At 42.6% G+C, this 16,910-nt stretch overlaps 1 protein-coding gene across 3 annotated transcripts in view; it reads left to right on the top strand.

Annotated features, from left to right (window-relative positions):
• Window positions 1–16,910, top strand: part of FYN (FYN proto-oncogene, Src family tyrosine kinase) — a 211,045-nt gene that overhangs the window by 88,007 nt on the left and 106,128 nt on the right. For all 3 annotated transcript variants that reach the window (XM_032156956.2, XM_032156942.2, XM_058435491.1), the window contains one exon: window positions 4,370–4,439. The gene's annotated coding sequence lies outside the window, so the exon portion shown is untranslated. The remainder of the gene's footprint in view (window positions 1–4,369; window positions 4,440–16,910) is intronic.

Here is a 16,910-nt window from a genome sequence, read left to right as displayed (position 1 = left end):
ATTTAGACATCCATTTCTCCTTGACTCTATCACTTCTATGTGTGAAGCAGAATTAGACTAAAGCCACATATGATTTTGTATAATAGCGGGTCTATTTGGTTTCCTCAGAAAGATCTTTAATAAGTACCAATGATACGTATGAAATATGTATGGGTGGCTTCCCAAGTGAACTGCCAGTCCCTCAAATCTTTTCCCAGACCAGCTGGCTCTTTTATTTTTTTTCCCTTTCCCCAAGTAATTGGAGCAGATCCAGACACAGATTTGGAGAGCCTCAAGCTTTTCCTTTTTTACCCTTCAGTAATTACATGTCACAGGTTGTCTTCCCTGTTAGAGTCTGAAGCTGAGCAATTAGTCTCCCATTGTCTTTGCAGGAAATGACATATCAGTGTGGCTTCTGGGGAAGGCAACTGTTGACCATCCTGGTTAAAATAATTTGGAAAGTGTTCAGCATTTCCTCCAGTTGATCATTTAGACTGGCTGATTTAGAAAGCTTTTGGAAATGTGCAAATGTACCATGGTTATCAGGACTGGAAATACTGTGGGGTCAGTTCCCTGAGCAAAACGAGTTTCTCAACTATAGCTTTGATCTCTGGACCTACTGCCTTGTCCCACATGTGACTGAGCCCAGGGCCTTGGCATTCTGTTCTTTTTATAATGCTTTGTTGGAGACTGATTAGTCAGGGTGTTTTCCAGCTGCAGGTAATTGAAAACCCAAGTCAAGGAGTCCTAAACAAGAAGACATTTATTGGAAATCCAGAGATGCCACAGACTTCAATGCCAACCTAATGCAGTAACCTACACTCTGCTTCCCTGTGTTTGTTCTGTCTCTGGACCAGCTTTATCCTTATACTGAAACAAAATAGCTGTGGAAGTTCTAGGTGTCGCATTCCACACTACATTCAGAAGGAGGGAGCTTCTCCCAAAGGAGTGAGTAGAAGCTCCCAGAAAAACATTCTTCACATCTCATTGGCTTAAATTGGGCCACATGCTTATTCTTAAACCAATCACTGGCAGCAAGAATGGGTATCTCTTGGATCAATGCTTCTCAAACTTCAGTGTGCACACAGATCACCTGGGGAAACTTTCAAAATCAATTCTGATTCAGTTGACTTGGGTGAGGCCTCAGCTGACGACAGCTCTCACAAGCTCCCGGGTGATGCGAATGTTGCAGGTCAGCACACTGCAAAACCTTGGACTGTCCCGCCCCCACTCCCAGCTGGGGTTGCTGCCATGTGCCCATGGGCACTGTGGGTGCAGAAATATGGGGGCTCTGTTGGGAAGAAGAAAGAGGGAATGACCACATGCAGATGAGAACTATATTAGAGATGCTTGTTTTCAGTGTGTAATTAGCATTTTAACTTTATACCGGGAGTCACACAATAGTCTGTGATATGTATTAAAAGCAGAATTGTTACATGGCAGCACTTACAAAAATTTCATTCATTTATGGTGATGCAGGTGTTGCAGCTCTTGAAACAGAAGATAAAACAGTCATGCCACCCGTTTTGTTATCATTCAGCTATTTTTATTGGTAATGAATACCATATATCTGGTGTGTCTCAAAAAGAACAAATTCAAACGAAATGGATTGAAATAGCCTTAAGTATAAAAAGAGTGTGCCAAATCCAGCCTTTGTTCTGTGAGTGGAAATCTCATCAGTCATGGTTATTGGGGAGGGAGAGTACACCCCCACTTGTCCTAAGAGTCACTTGTCATGATATTGGGTATGAAAAATGCTGCCAATGGTGAATTTCTGCCAAAGCAAATGGTCACAATGCCCTTATAAGTGGTTTTCAGTGGAGAAAGTCATTATGCTCTATTCGTTTGAAAAGGAAGAACTGTTCTGTTATTTTGTTGTGCTTGACAAAAGATACACAGGATTCCTGAGCTGCAGCTGTTTAGGAAAAAGGCTGATAAGATGGACCAGTGTCCACGCTGAGGCTGGACAATCAACAGGCTCAGCGGGCTTAGCATGAAATATGTGGACAGGCACTGAGTAGACCTTCCTGAGATAGTCATTGTGGTAGTTGCTGTCCTGGACCTCATGTGCAAAGACAACATCACCCAGGAGGGGACATGGAATTTCACTGCTCGGTCTATTTGTCCCACCTGCCTCAAAACCACCGGTTCACATCTGTGAGACTGATGGGAAGCTAGAGCCTGGTGTGGTCTCTTGTAGAGGCCAGAGCAACTGTACCTGGCCTCACCAGCATGAATCACCAAAGTGCCCATACTTAGGAAATCACCAGTTCTGTCTTATCTATTCAAAGGAGCTGAAAGGTTGAGAGAGTATCTGCTACTCTGGGCTAGCTGGGGAAAGCTGCTAGACTTGAAGCCCCAGGAAGGCAGGCATTATGCTTGTGTCACCCAGGCGCCCTGTATATTGACAGAATGATTGAACAGCTAGTCTGTTCCCAGGTGATCTGTCAGTCAACAGCACGGACTAATCGCTCACTCTCAGTAGTATTAAACAAGACAACATTGTGTTGCCTAACTTCAGTAATTTATAGTCTAAATATAGAATGCTTAGGTGTCCCATCTACATGTTTAGGACCTCATAGGCTGCGAAGGAGCAATGAGATAATATTAATGATGACCTGAGCTCATGTAGGACAAGCAGATTGCACCATTACCCATGGATGGACTCAACAGTCCTGATGAGCGCCTCTCTGCTGTGCTGTGATAAGGCAAGGCATTATTAACTGTGGAAGGAGTTTTAAAATAGGGAAAAATGTAGGACCTTCCCTGACAACTTAAAAGGCTGACTTTAAAAGTAGTACATGTATTTAAAGTACCTATATCAAATAAAGTACTTTTAAAAAGAGAAAAATAAAGAGGCATAAGATAATACTGCTTTGGGAAAATCAAGGTAGAAAAGTCAATGAGAATGAAGCTAGGCCTGAAAGCTGGGTCCATGCATGTAATTCAGGGGGCCGATGAAGTTGGATGGGGAAAAACATGATCTCATCCATTGTCTCTAACCCTTATCTGAAATCGTACATTTCCTAATATTATGAAAGTAGCATTAGCTATTTGTCCTTAATAGAAATTATGAATATTTTCATACTATATTACAGTTACAGATATTCTGAAGTATCATTTATGCCTAATAGTACTTCAAAATTACAGTATATTAGACTTGTTGGAAATTATTTAAGTATTGAAAGATATTCATAACAATTTTGTCAAATATTTGGATAACTGTATAAGAGTACACTCTGACTCCTGTGCATTTCATGTATTAGTTTCAAGCGTTTGTAAACATTCTGAGAAAGATGTTTTTAGACTGCCATAGCACAAAAGGTAAAGAGCCCCTGCCTTTGACAATGGCCAGGCCTCCTACCAGAGAAGGGATGGCCTGCCTAGAGGCTCAGAGGCAGGACAGGCCTCTGGGTGCTACAGCATTTGATAGGATAATGTCGAAAAGCTGGGGTGAGCTTGAGTGCCAGGCTAACATGACTCCACAGGTAAATTCGCAGGTCATAGGAGATGGTGGAAGGTGCATCCACTGAGGAAGGACATGCTGTGTAGGTTGTGTTTAGAAAGGATTCCTTGTGCAGCCATGAGAGTTGGATGGGAAGGAAAGAAACTGGAGGCCAAGAGACCAGTGTATGCCAGGCATGATGCTGACCAGATGGAGTGTAACGATGAGAATAAAGAGAAGCAATGTGCTCCCAGCACCACTGTGGAATTCTTGCGGGGCTGGACTGGGCCAGGGTTTGCAGTGGAGGTGAAGAAGCCCATGTTAGTTTACAGGCCTGAGGGACTGGGAGAATGGTGATAACAGCTCAGGCTTACTGAGTGTTTACTGTGTGCCAAAGGCTGTTATAAGCCCTTCTATGTCATGTGTATATGTTCTTTAGTTGATATCATTTAATCCTCATAGCAACCCTATGAGGTCAGTACAGTAATACCTATTTTACACATAATAAAGCCTAGAAAAGAAAGGTTAGGAAAAACTGTCCAGGGTCTCACAGCTAGCTGGCAAGAAGGGAGGATATTACTGGAAAAAAAGAAAAGAGGAATTGATTTGGGGGAATATGTTACGAGTTCAACTGTAGATATTTTTCCATTGTTCTCTTGTCTTCAAATATTTCAAAGGGCTAAACATTCAGATATTTATAAGCGTAGTTTCGGGTATATTTCATTGTCCAGTTTTAAAATTTTTTATTAGTGAATACTGAGATAATTTGTAAATTGGTTTCATCTTCCTGGGAAAAACAGAGGAAACTGGTAGGTGGGATTTAGTACATTGATGGGTGCTCAAAGCAGAGGAAGAGGTTGCAGTTTACAGAGAGAAACATAATATGTATTCAATTATTTCTGTTTAATGATGTGTTTTTTCTTTTGTTGTGGTATTGTTTTTCAGGACCAGTCCTGCCGCTGTTGTAGAAGACATGTGGTGTATATAAAGTTTGTGATCGTTGGCGGAAATTTTGGTAAGTGTTGCTGCATTTACTTCTAATGCCTTTTGCTGTAAAATGGTGCTCACGAAGGGAAGCTGTTGCCTTGTTCTGTGCATCTTTTACTTCTGCACTAAAGTCAGGCAGAATGGAGTTCTATAATTAAATGTGACATTGAATTGATGTTTTCTGACAGTGTGATACGTTTTCTTGTTATTGCTGATAGTATTAAGCAATATGGGGTTTTCTAAAACACAATAAGTCTATATTTAGAAAAGTTTCTGGATGCCGGTTAAAGAATACCTTTGACAGTTTATGTGCTAAGCCAGCCATATAATATAAGAGTAATAAACTTGCAGACCCAAAGAATAAAATAAGGTCTCCAAAGCAGAGAGAGCCGTGTGACCCATATATTAAAAGAAGGAGAAGCAGGCAGCTTAGGAAATGGAAAATTAAAGGACGCTACAAGTCCGGCTTGCCTGGGAGCCAGCCCACAGACCAGCATAACAGTGGTCTTGGGAGACCAAGAACATTCAATTCAGCAACCACCCAGTCCTTGCTAGCAGGGAAAGAGGACAGTCTTTGGGATCAGGAGACCCGGGTTAAAATGTAAGTTCTATATCTACTGGTTGTTAGATAACCTCTCTGAGCCTGTTTCTTCTTCTGTAAAATGAGGCTTATCATGTTACCTACCTCATAGGATTGCTGTGAGAATAAAATGAGGTAGGTAGTGCTGGAGCATAGTAAGTGTTCAATAAAGCCAGTCATTCTTAGGAACAAAGCAGCCTTGTTTGGAGACGGGACATTTCCCATTGAAGTCAAGCTACCAAGAGGCGTATTTATCTTCCAGCAGGAAGGCTACTGGGGATGGGCTGGTTATATCCATTTGATGTTGCTAGAGCATTCCAGCTACTCACCACAACCCCTCCCCCAACATTCACTTCATAAGAACCTGTGGGAATCCCTGCAACATTTACCACCTTCTCCAACCCTGGTGACCCATTCTTATACAAGCTTGGCTAATTCCCTTCTTGCCATCTTCACAACCAGTGAGGTCACCTTGTTTGAGCTCTGTTCATTTTTGGAGTTAATGTCATTTTGAATCACATTTATGAGGAAAGAAGGGTGGGGGGTAGATGATACCATTGGTTGGACCTCAGTTGCCATGTTTAAGCTTTCATTTCCAAACCTTTCTTTTGATTTTACGTTTTTGTCTATGCTTATTACGTAGCCTTCACAGGGATCCAATTGCTGGGCTGAAATTTTTGAGCTTTGACGGAAAGAATTTGGCTTTTGGGTGGGGCCTTTAACTGTGGTTGGGAGACTCAGCCATGGCATTGCAGATGGGCCAGTGTTTAAGGTCAGATGTCTGTGGGTGACTGTGCTGCCATTTCATAGAATCAAAGAGACGGACATGGCTTCAAGGGTTGTCTGGCCCAATCCCCTGCTAGCAAAAAAAAAAAAAAAAAAAAAAAAAAGTGTTTTCTACTGATCCCTGGCAAGCGAATTCAAATTCTTCCAGAGATGAGGAGCTTGCTGTTGCACAGGGTACCTAGGTTCAATTAAAAGGACAGTTAGGGCGTCCTACAGGGAGTCCCTTGCGGGGAGGGGGGATATTGTTGTTCTGTATCGTAGTTCTGGTGGTATTTATGCAGTTGTATGCTTTGATGAAAACTCACAGAACTGTATACTAGAAAGGGTGAGTTCTCTTGAATGTTAATTAGATCTGAATTTTTAAAATGGAAAAAAAACCCAGCATTTAAAAATTGAACAATTAGCCCAACTTGTTAAAAAGAAAGTGAGGAGGCCGGGTGCGGTGGCTCACGCCTGTAATCCCAGCACTTTGGGAGGCTGAGGCGGGCAGATCACAAGGTCAGGAGATCGAGACCATCCTGGCCAACATGATAAAACCCCATCTCTACTAAAAATAGGAATCCAGGAGGCGGAGGTTGCAGTAAGCCGAGACTACGCCACTTCACTCCAGCCTGGGTGACACAGCGAGATTCCATCTAAAAAAAAAAGAGAAAAGAAGAAAGTGAGGAATGCAAAGGAGAGAGGGAGGAGGGAGGAAAGAAAAGCAATCCAGTCCTTATATTGAACTATTAATACAGTATATGTGCTCCATGGGCAAGGACTTGGTCTTGTTCCTCCCTGGAGTCTTGGTGCGCCTGGCACGTAGAAGGCATAAATGTGTTAAGTATTTATTGAATCACCTATTGCTCTTAGTCACCTTCGAAGTAAGTCCACTCACTTTCTAACACTCCAGCTCACCAAATATTTGAAGACACTGTCCTTCCTCATTCATCTTCTCTTCTGTGGGTGAACTTACCATCTCCCGGGCCTGGCTTCTTTGTCCACTGATGCTATTTTCATACCCCTCCGCATCTGGCAGAGCTCCTTGAGGAGGCCTCTGCTTCCCCACACCTCTCCTGTGCACCTAGGCCAGCATTAGACACGCTGCCCCACAGGTCTGGCCCAGGAGGAGCACAGAGGGTGCATTGCTTCTGTGGATGCTGTTGATAGACACCCAATCCTCTTCCTTCACAATCAGTATGAAGTGTCTGGTCATGGATCATAAAGGATTTATTTAGTGCCGTCTTCTAAGAAAGGAGCTCCTAAAAGTAGGGAGGGTGGCAGTGCAAGAAAGAACCCAGGTGCAGCTCATCCTCTTACAGGCCTTGTCTGAAATGAAGCCAGGTCCTGGCACCCTCAGTCTGAGGTAGCATGGTGCTGTTGATGGATCTTTAGAGGCAGTACTGTGTCACAGATTCCGATTCCTCATTACAAGTCATAGGAAGTTTGAAATTCTTCAAACTAAACTTGTGGGTGCCTTGAAAAGCCTAGGTTTCTTTTTTCTGGCCATGCCAAGGAGTGATATATAAACACATAAATACATAGAGCAGTGGTTTTCAGCTGGGGTTAGTTTTGCCCTCCCAGAGGATGTTTGGTAATATCTGAAGCCATTTTGCGTTGTCACAGTTAGGGGAGGGAGGAGGGTGTGTGCTAGTGGCATCTAGTGGGTGGAAGCCAGGGATGCTGCCAAATGTCTTAAAATATATCTTATAGATCAGTAATGCACACTTGTGCACACATGCAGAACAATCGGGCCCGAAATCTCAGTAATGCCAAGCTGAGAAACTCTGAGATTATAAGTAATTTTAAAAGTGTAAATGTTTAAAATACTTATTATTTTGAAGGTTTAAAAATTGAAATATCTTAGCTTTGATTATATGTAAATATACAGCTAAAAAACTTAAATTCGTTCAGAAAGTCACTGGAGTAGAAAGGCTGCTAAGAGGCTATCCCTTCTGTTACCCCTGAATCCAAGAAAAAAATGACCCAAATGAATTCAGACAGACAGATGGGCCTCTGACAGCTTATACAGAATGACGGTCAACTAAAGATAAAAACAAGACTCACACAACACGATCCCAGCATTTACACAAAAGGGATTGTCTCGTATTTTAAATTTCAACCCCAGCTTCTTCAGATGTGTTAGTCATTCGATGACCTCTAAGATTAAACGGTATTTCAGTCTGGGCTAGTCCTTCTTTTTGAATTAAGGCGGTTCTGGTGTGATGAAAATGTGCTTAGGGAGGAGAGCGATCTCATTACAGATGATTGAGATTGAGTATTTTGGTACACAGAGCTGTTTATTTGCATCAGTTTGCTAGTGACACCACAATCTGGTTTAAATGTGAGTCGCTGAGAGCTTTTGTAGCCCAATATGGCTACATTTGCTGAAGCAGGGAGATTAAAGCAACATATGTCAATTTATGATATAGGACAACCCACTGCAAAAGACTTTACCTAATTATAGGGCCTATTTTGGGAGGGCAATGGTGCTTTTTGTGAAGTATATTTTGGGATGCGCTCACCCGGCTTCTAGGCCAGTAATATCTTCCCAGAAAGGGTGTGGTGTGTGCTTGTGGACATAAATATTTTCTTACCAAAAGCTGTGGTGTAATATTCTTTCAACTTTACTACCCTTCAGTTTTCTTTTTCTGATAGTCTTTCCTTTTGCAAGAATGCTATGAAAATGTATTCTGGAAAGCCAGAGAAGAGGAAGATAAAAGATCTCATTTCAGATGGCCAAGTCCAGAGATACAGAGATTTTATCAGTCTACTGTTTTTAAGATGAATGGGATTTGGAGGCATTCAGGAACTCTGACTAATAAACAGAGTTGAGGGAGATGATAAAAACACCGTGTTGGCACAAGGTATTTTTATGTAAGTATCTGTGGGAAAACTATCCATTTGCAACCCTGTGTGTCCCAGCCAGCACTGCCCCTGCTCCACTCCAACCTCTGGGTGATCCTCAGGGGCCATTTCCATGCCTTTGCTGTTGGCTTGTGACCCAGGGTAGGTATCTGCTTTTACTTTTGTTCTTTAAGACTGTGCCTTTCACCTGCTCTACCTCCTCCATCCCAGCCTTTAACTTCTCTGTTAATACCTGAGACTTTTGGCCTTCAAGGAGAAGTCAGAACTTTCTGTCCAGTCTGCAAAATAAAATTAGCGTCTTATTTACACAATGTGTGTACAAGGGGAGGAGAAGCTGAGATGAAGAGTGAAAATGGACAATTTTGTAACCCAAAATCCAACCAGACCTAGGGGCTGGAGAAACGCTTTTACCTAAATTCGAGTCATGAAGGCCATAACATGAGAGCAAGCATGTCCCATGGGGAGAGTTAAAGGCGGAGGCCCCCACCAGAGAGCCCTCTGGAGAGGTGTCCCTGAGTCTCCCTGAGCAGCCTGTGGGCCCTGCCTCAGAACTGGCCTAAGAGCTCATTAAACACACAGATCCTGGCCCACCCCAGACTGGTAGAATCAGACAGAATCCCTGTGGTGGGTGTGTGACTTTATTCTTAACAGCCTCTCCAGGTGGTGCTTATGCACACGAAATTGTGAGAATCCCTATTCCAGTTTCCATTCTCAGCTTTTCTTCAGGGCTTACAGTTCCATTTGAGGTTGTATGCAGCAGTCTGGCCCCGCCTTTAAGACTGATTCCCTTCCATAAACATCACTTACGTATTTAAACAACAGATCCCTAAAGAACATCATTTTGAAAATCAGCCCTGTGCATAGGAGGGTAGGGTGTCAACTTCTGTGTTACTGTGTAATCTTGGTTCCTAAAGTAATTTCCACAATCATTGTATCACTTGCTCACTAAGAGAAGTATCATTTTTGTTCCAGGTTAGTTCTGGCAACATTCTAAACCAGATTCCTTGAAGCTGCTTTGCGGGAGGCCATCCTGCTCCTCTGCTACAATCCCTCAAGTATTTGCCATCTGCTTTCACTCTAAAATTCACACTATGCTGTAGTTTTTATCTGTAGCAACACTTAGAAACCAAAATTTCCCACTTATTAACGGGAAACATTTTCAGAACAAGTAGCTGTCCCATATTCTAGTGCATGACTAGAGAGATAAGACTGTAATAGTTCCCACCTGGGATCCAGGTGGTTGGTCCCACCCCACAGCCTTTCCTCTGATGGCAGGCTGCCTATGCAGATGCGTATTAGGTTATCGTAGGCATAGTTCATTTAAGTTTGTAAACAGCTAGCTGGGTGCAGTGGCGCATACTTGTAATCCCAGCACTTTGGGAGGCTGAGGCAGGTGGATCACGTGAGGTCAGGAGTTCGAGACCAGCCTGGCCAACATGGTGAAACCCCATCTCTACTAAACATACAAAAGTTAGCCGGATGTGGTGGCACACACCTATAATTCCAGCTACTCAGGAGGCTGAGGCAGGAGAGTCACTTGAACCTGGGAGGTGGAGGTTGCAGTGAGGTGAGATCATGCCACTGCACTCCAGCCTGAGTGACAGAGTGAGACTACATCTCAAAAATTAAGGGGACTCCATCTCCTTAATAAGTGGGGGGGGAAGCTGCAGCACATTTGATCTTCCCAAACCACTAACTAGGCAGTGCAATCAATGTTATCTCCAGTTGGAGGCTCAGAGAATTTAGCTGATGTCTAAGGCAGGAGGCATTTGGGAGTGTGTGTGGGGGATGGGGAGAGGTTTCTTGTTGTCCTCACAAAGACTGGGAGGTGCCATTGGCACATGATGCAAGAGAAAGTGGGGCAGGGATGGTAAATGTCCTGCAGTGCCTCGAACAGTCCTGCCCAGTGAAGAGCTGTCCCTAACACAGTGTTCATAGCACCCCTATGGAGAAACACTGCTCTGAGGTTGTACTAGAATGCAGTAGAGCCAGGTGCACACCCGCACTATCTGAATCCAGATCCTTTATAGCCCTCTCTGTGTTAAAGGCATCACAGAATTAATTTCCACTTCATTGGGAGCTCTCACTCCCTGAAAGTTGAATCCAGAGTGGCTATTCTGCAGGTCATGCGATTGCTGCCCCAGGCATCAGAACTCAGGCATGGCACACTTCATATGGAAATAGACTCTCTAAAACCCCAGTGGCCTGGCTGGCCAGCATGTTGTATTGTACCTGTCCTATGTCTATCAGTGTCCAGTGCAGGTGTGAGAGAGAGTACTGTCTTTGGAAAGGATGAGAGCCCAGTAGGATGCTCTGCCCACAGCCTCACATCCACCTGACATAAAAACCATCCTGATAGCAAATTAGGTGTTGATTTCAGAAGTTTTTGATTTGTTATCTTAAACGTCATACCTATCTGGTGAACCCTTACAGGAGCTGTTGGAGTTTTGTTTAAAGTTTAGTTTTGATGTCAGCCAGCAAGGGAGCTGAGACAGTCGCTACATCAGTTTGATGAGCACACAGTGAAATTTATTAAATTGGTAAAAAGAAAACCATATTGAATGAAAAGGAACCCAAGGCAACTGACCTGAATATAGTTTCTGAAGGGATTCTAAAAGAGAGAGAGAAAGAGTAGTGATATTATCTCATCTTTTTTTCCTTTCCTGTTTTGTATTTCTCCCTCTCCCTCTCGTTTTCCCTCTTCCCCTCTCCCTCTCCCTCTCCCTCTCTCTCTCCCCCTCCCCCTGTCTCCCTTTCCCTTTCCGTCCCCCTCCTCTTCCCCTCCCCCTCCTCTTCCCCCTCCCCCTCCCCTCCTCTTCCCCTCCCCCTCCCCCTCCCCCCTCTTCCCCTCCCCCCTCCTCTTCCCCCTCCCCCTCTGCCTCTTGCTCTCCCTCTCCTTTTTCCTCTCCCCCCTCCCCCTCTCCCTCCCCTGCTCTCCCTCTCCTTTTCCCTCTCCCCCTCTCTCCCTCTCCCTCTCTCCCTTTTCCTCTCCCTCTCCCGCTCAGTCTCCCCCTCTCCCTCTGTCCCTCCACCTCCCCCTCTCCCTCCTCCTGTGCCTCTCCCTCTCCCTTTCCCTCTCCCTCCCCGTCACCCCCCTCTTTCCCTCTCTCCCTCTCCTTCTCTCCCAGTTTCTTTCCCAACTTTTTATTTTGGAAAATTTCAAACTTGCTGGTTGGGAGAATTATAAAACAAATTTCAAACTTGCTGGTTGGGAGAATTGTAAAACAAACACTTTATGTCCTCTACCTAAATTCACCATTTGTTCTACATTTGCAACATTTGCTTTATATTCCCTCTTCTAATTATATATATAAATTATACATATTATATAAAATTTTGCTGGACCATTTAGAAGTACCAAACATCTTGACACTTCGCCTCTAAATATTTCACCACCCATCCGCTAAGAATAAGGACATTCTTTTATATAACCATACTCTAGTACTATTTCCCATCTTAAAAATTTAATAATAATTTTATATTATCTAATATTCAATTCATATTCAAATTTCAGCAATATAGTCCCAAACAATATTTTATAACTTACCTCCCCACCCCCACCCCAAAATCTGTAACCAATCAAATACACTTGGTGAATTTGGTTGATAACTTTTCCTTCATTCATCATATAACTTTAAACAATGACTTTTTGAAAAGTTCAAGTTCGTTGTGTTATAGAGTGCCTTACACTCTGGGCTTGTCTGCTTCTTCACAGCATTGTTTAGCATGCTCTTCTCTTCCTAAAATTGGTTAGATCTAGAGGCTTGTTATTAAGTGGAGGTTAAACATCTTTTGCCAAGAATACTTTATAAGTGATGTCATGCACCTGATGTTACATCACATCAGGGAGCAGAAGTCACCTTGTTCCACCATCCTCAGTGCTAGGTTTCATCTCTTGGGTAAGATGGTAACCAGACCTAACCAATGTCAAGGTGCACCTTGAGTTAATAAATCATCTGTTTTCTGATACATGGGTCATTTGTGAACATCCTGCTCCAGCCTTCACTTCATCCAGTGGCTTGAGTAACCATGGATAATCCTCACCTGATTCAGTTATTACTTTGGAATATTGTCTGATATTTTTTACTCTTTCCTCTTTCTCTTCCTGAATTATTTGTAGTGTATGACCTAGGCCTTCATATTTTGCAGTGATGGTTTTCTAGCCATTTCCTTGGTGGTCACCTGGATTTTGCTGCGATTAGGCTAAATATTTTTTTTTCTTGCCTTTGGGATAAGAAGGAATAACTTTAGCAGAGCATTTACTACATGCTGGGTACCACACAGGCTCCTCATGTGTAGAACATTTTTCACTTTCTTCCCACATTACAGCTTAGACTAGTGAAGTGACTTGCCCAAGGTCACCCAGACTCTATGGGAGAGTAAGATCAAGCCATATCTATCAGGTTTAGAGCTAGGATTTTTCACAATTCCATGTTCCCTCTCATCCCTTCTGGCCGTGCCCCCCACCCCTGTCCCCCCTACTACAGTTCTTGCCTCAGGCTGCAAGTGCCTGCCTGACTGAGTAGGTCCCTGAACAAGGAAAGTCAGCCAGGAGACTGCAGCTGGAGAAGCACAAGCTATGCACATCTAAAGGGCAGATGCTGCTGGACCTCAGACGAGCCGTGCGTGACCGGAAACCGGGATCTTTATGTTAACCATTCCGACTTTTCAATGGCGGTGACTAATTCAGATACATGGAACTCATCAGCCCAGTTGCCAGTTTTCAGCACCAGCACTACTGCTGACTGAGGCAGCCTTGGGTAGGCCAAGGCTTTGTTTATAAATGGAATTTCATTGTCATTTGTTTGTATGTTTGTTTTTAACATCCTCTTTTACACAGAAATTAATATGCTTGGGAAGTGATAGTGTTTTGATTTGGGGTATGTTTGATTTTTTGAAGAGGGGGAACGTTGGGTTTCATAGAAGTGTTATTTAACTGGATTACTTAATAGGCCAAGGTGTTATTATAAAATCTTGGATTTTTTAATTGGTAGGTTAACATTACAGTAGTAGGTATTTCGTATGTAAGTTTAAAAGAAAGCAAGTACATATCCTACTGCATATCATCTGTAAGATTTTGCTTTTTTGAATTTTTCTGACTCCTTAAAAGGGTGTGATATCTATTGTTCCCATCTTGCACTCTTTGTTCTTTGTGTCTTTAACTGTGTTAACATGTCACAGGAACTCTGTAAGCTCAGTCCCTGAGAGGGACTGAAGCAGAACTAACAGATAAATAGCAGTGCCTCTCCAGATGGGTCCTGGCGGAGGATAAAGATCTCTGTTGGTCATTCTACTTGTTTTTACCAGAATTATTCTTGAGTTTGGAATGACCGGGAATAGTGCAGGTAAAGAGCTTCTCTAGACGTACTTCATCATGCAAGGATTTGGTCCTGCCTCTCATTTTACACTTTAACCACCTGAAGCACAGAGAGGTTGAGAAGGACCCAGGTAAACCTTGCTATGGTTTGCTCCCACCAAATCTCATGCCGAAATTTGATCACCAGTGTGGCGGTGTTGGGAGGTATTTGGGTCATGGGCAGCTGGATGCCATTCTTATAATAGAGAGTTCTCGTGCTCCCAAGACTGGATTAGATCTAGAGGGAATGGTTAGGGTTCTTCCAAAGTGAGGACACCCCTCCTATGTTTGGCCTCTTCACACATATCTGCCATGTTTTGACCCAGCACATGGCCCTCCTGAGAAGCTGAGCAGATGCCAGCACTATGCTACTTGAACTTGCCAGCCTGCAGAATGATGAGCTAAATAAACCTCTCGTCTTTATGAACTACCCAGTCACAGGTATATAAGAACACAAAATAAACTAGGACAGACCTGATTAGCTTGTGTCTCTTGTGATTGTTCCTCATACTCCCTAAGCTAAAGTTTTCATTCTACAAGCAGTCACCATAATGCCTTACCCTGACATGTCAACTTGTCACCCACAATGTTTCTTCCCATCTGAACCACCCCAGCTTCCCACCATCAGCCACATTTAACAAGTGAAGAAGTAAAGGTCTGAATCAGCACTGCCCAATAGAAACCGAAGTCAAGCAGCATGTACAATTTACAGCTATCTAGAAGCCAGGTTAGAAGATAGTAGAATGAAGTGAGTAAAATTAAACTTTATATTTTATTTAACCCAATATATGTCCAAAATATTATCATTTACCATGCAGTCAATATGTTAAATTATTGAGATATTTTTGTACTAAGTCTTTGGACCTTCATATGTAGTTTACATTTACAGCATATCTCAATTTGTACAAGCCACTTGAAATGTGCCCAGTGTGGCTACTGGCTACGGTGTTGGGCAGCACAGCAGTACAGAAGACATAGTCCAAGGTCACACCCAGCTAGGTTCTTTAATTTAAATCTCAAGAGAAACTTGATCTGCTTTTTTGCCCTTCCCCCGTCTGAAACCACTTATTCCTGTCCTCTTTGTGCCATTTTCCCCCTCTCCAGCTAACTCTAATTACAGAGAGATGCTTGGTTTGGTCATAACTGCTAGCTCAGCAGTTTTCTACCAGCCCTGGCAGCTGGTGAGACCAACATACACTGCCTGTAAATGATAGTATAAAGCATACTTTTAAATTTCTCCACAGCAGAGTTTCCATGATTTTCTTTCTCTTAGAAGTAATTTATTGGCATTTTTCAAAGCCAGGGTGTGTTTTTTTTTTTAATTCATTCTTTCTTAAAGCCCCATCTTAATCAATGGATTCGTAAAATATTTACTAGCTAGTGATCTCCCCAGGACCTCAGCAGAACAAGCAGGCCTTATATATTTTTTATATTAGTTATTTGTTTTTTATACCAGTTATACCTCTGTTTTGATTAACAGTGGTTAGGTTCCTTTTTTCCAACTAGTCAAATAGTCTCCCAATATGTCAGTCCCATTTTGAGTATTACTCACAATGAAATATCAGTAAAGGTTAGATTCCATTTCCACTAAATGTCAAGTCTCTGACCACTGACCCCACTACTTGAATTATTAGATTATAATCACAATCTCAGGGGAGAAAATGACAAAAGAATGGCGACAGACTCCTGGAGTTTGTTGTGATAGACTTTACTGAAATACAAACCCTTAGCTGTAAGAATTGAAATTCAGATAGGGAAAAGATTGTCCCATATTCCTAATTAAAGGCCAGAACCCCACATCTTCCAACATTCTCAGTTAAGTGACGGCTAGAGAAGATCATGTTTTTTGATATCTTTCAGTAACTGAAGGATGGCATTGCAAAGCCAGCCCTCCTGTAATATAAATGAATTTTCTTACATTCCCTTCAGTGCTGTATCCTTCGGATTTTGACTTGATGTCAACCTCACTATTCACAGATCCCCTAAAATCCACCATTTAAAAAGCTTCAGATGTGAGGTTGCATTTGGAATTAGAAAAGTGTTGTTGTGAGTGGCTTGGTTTCTTCTCTTTCCCCACCATTTCCCTATAGTAATACACACTTAGAGCCCCCAAATCACAATCCTTTTATCCCATGCTGATTCAAAGCCTTTTTATTTCTTTAAGTGGATAGCTCATGTTCATTTCAAAATGTCATTTAGCAGCTGTATTTCTGCTAAATAGCCAGAAATTATAGTTGACTCCAGCCAAGTGGCTGAGTACCTAGATTTTGTTTCCAAGTATGGTGCTGAGCAGAAATGTTTTGGTTTCATCTTCAATATTAATAGTTGACTGAGAGTGACAGATGGGCCTGGGGATGAGAAAAGGAAAGGAAATATAAAATATAGTGGCAGAGCATCATCTACTTCAGGGACTCTTGACCTAAGGTTTTTACCAGAATCACCTGAGAAGATATTAAAAATCCGGGTTCCCAGGCCCCACTGTCCCTCCATTTATTCGGAGTCCCGGAGAACAGGGCCCTGGCAAGTGTGTAGGAACCACCTGCTCTTACTCAATTGTATCCACTTATCAATACTTAGGGAGAATTTTACGGTATATAAATTATACCTCAATAAGCTTGTCCTGAAATCTGTTTGTACACATGCATATAAATTTTTGAAAGTTTTGACTTTCCCTACCATGAGGAATATATTAACTATCAAACGTTCTGGAGTCTGAAGACAAAGCTCACAGTTGAAACAATCATTCATTCACTCAGTAAACATGTAAGGAGCAGTGCTGGGCATTGTTGCTAGTCTGGGAAAACAGAGATACATCGAGACACAGCATATACCTCGAAGGAGTTTGTTTGATGGATAAGAACCGTATCCAACAATTACGCTGCAGTGTGAAAAGTACGAGTATATCTATAGAGCAAAAAGGGAGGAATCCC

Source organism: Hylobates moloch, unplaced genomic scaffold (genome assembly GCF_009828535.3).
Source record: "Hylobates moloch isolate HMO894 unplaced genomic scaffold, HMol_V3 SCAFFOLD_2, whole genome shotgun sequence".
Lineage (NCBI taxonomy): Eukaryota > Metazoa > Chordata > Mammalia > Primates > Hylobatidae > Hylobates > Hylobates moloch.
Note: the sequence above shows the minus strand (reverse complement) of the source record. Positions and strands in the feature narration are given on the sequence as shown.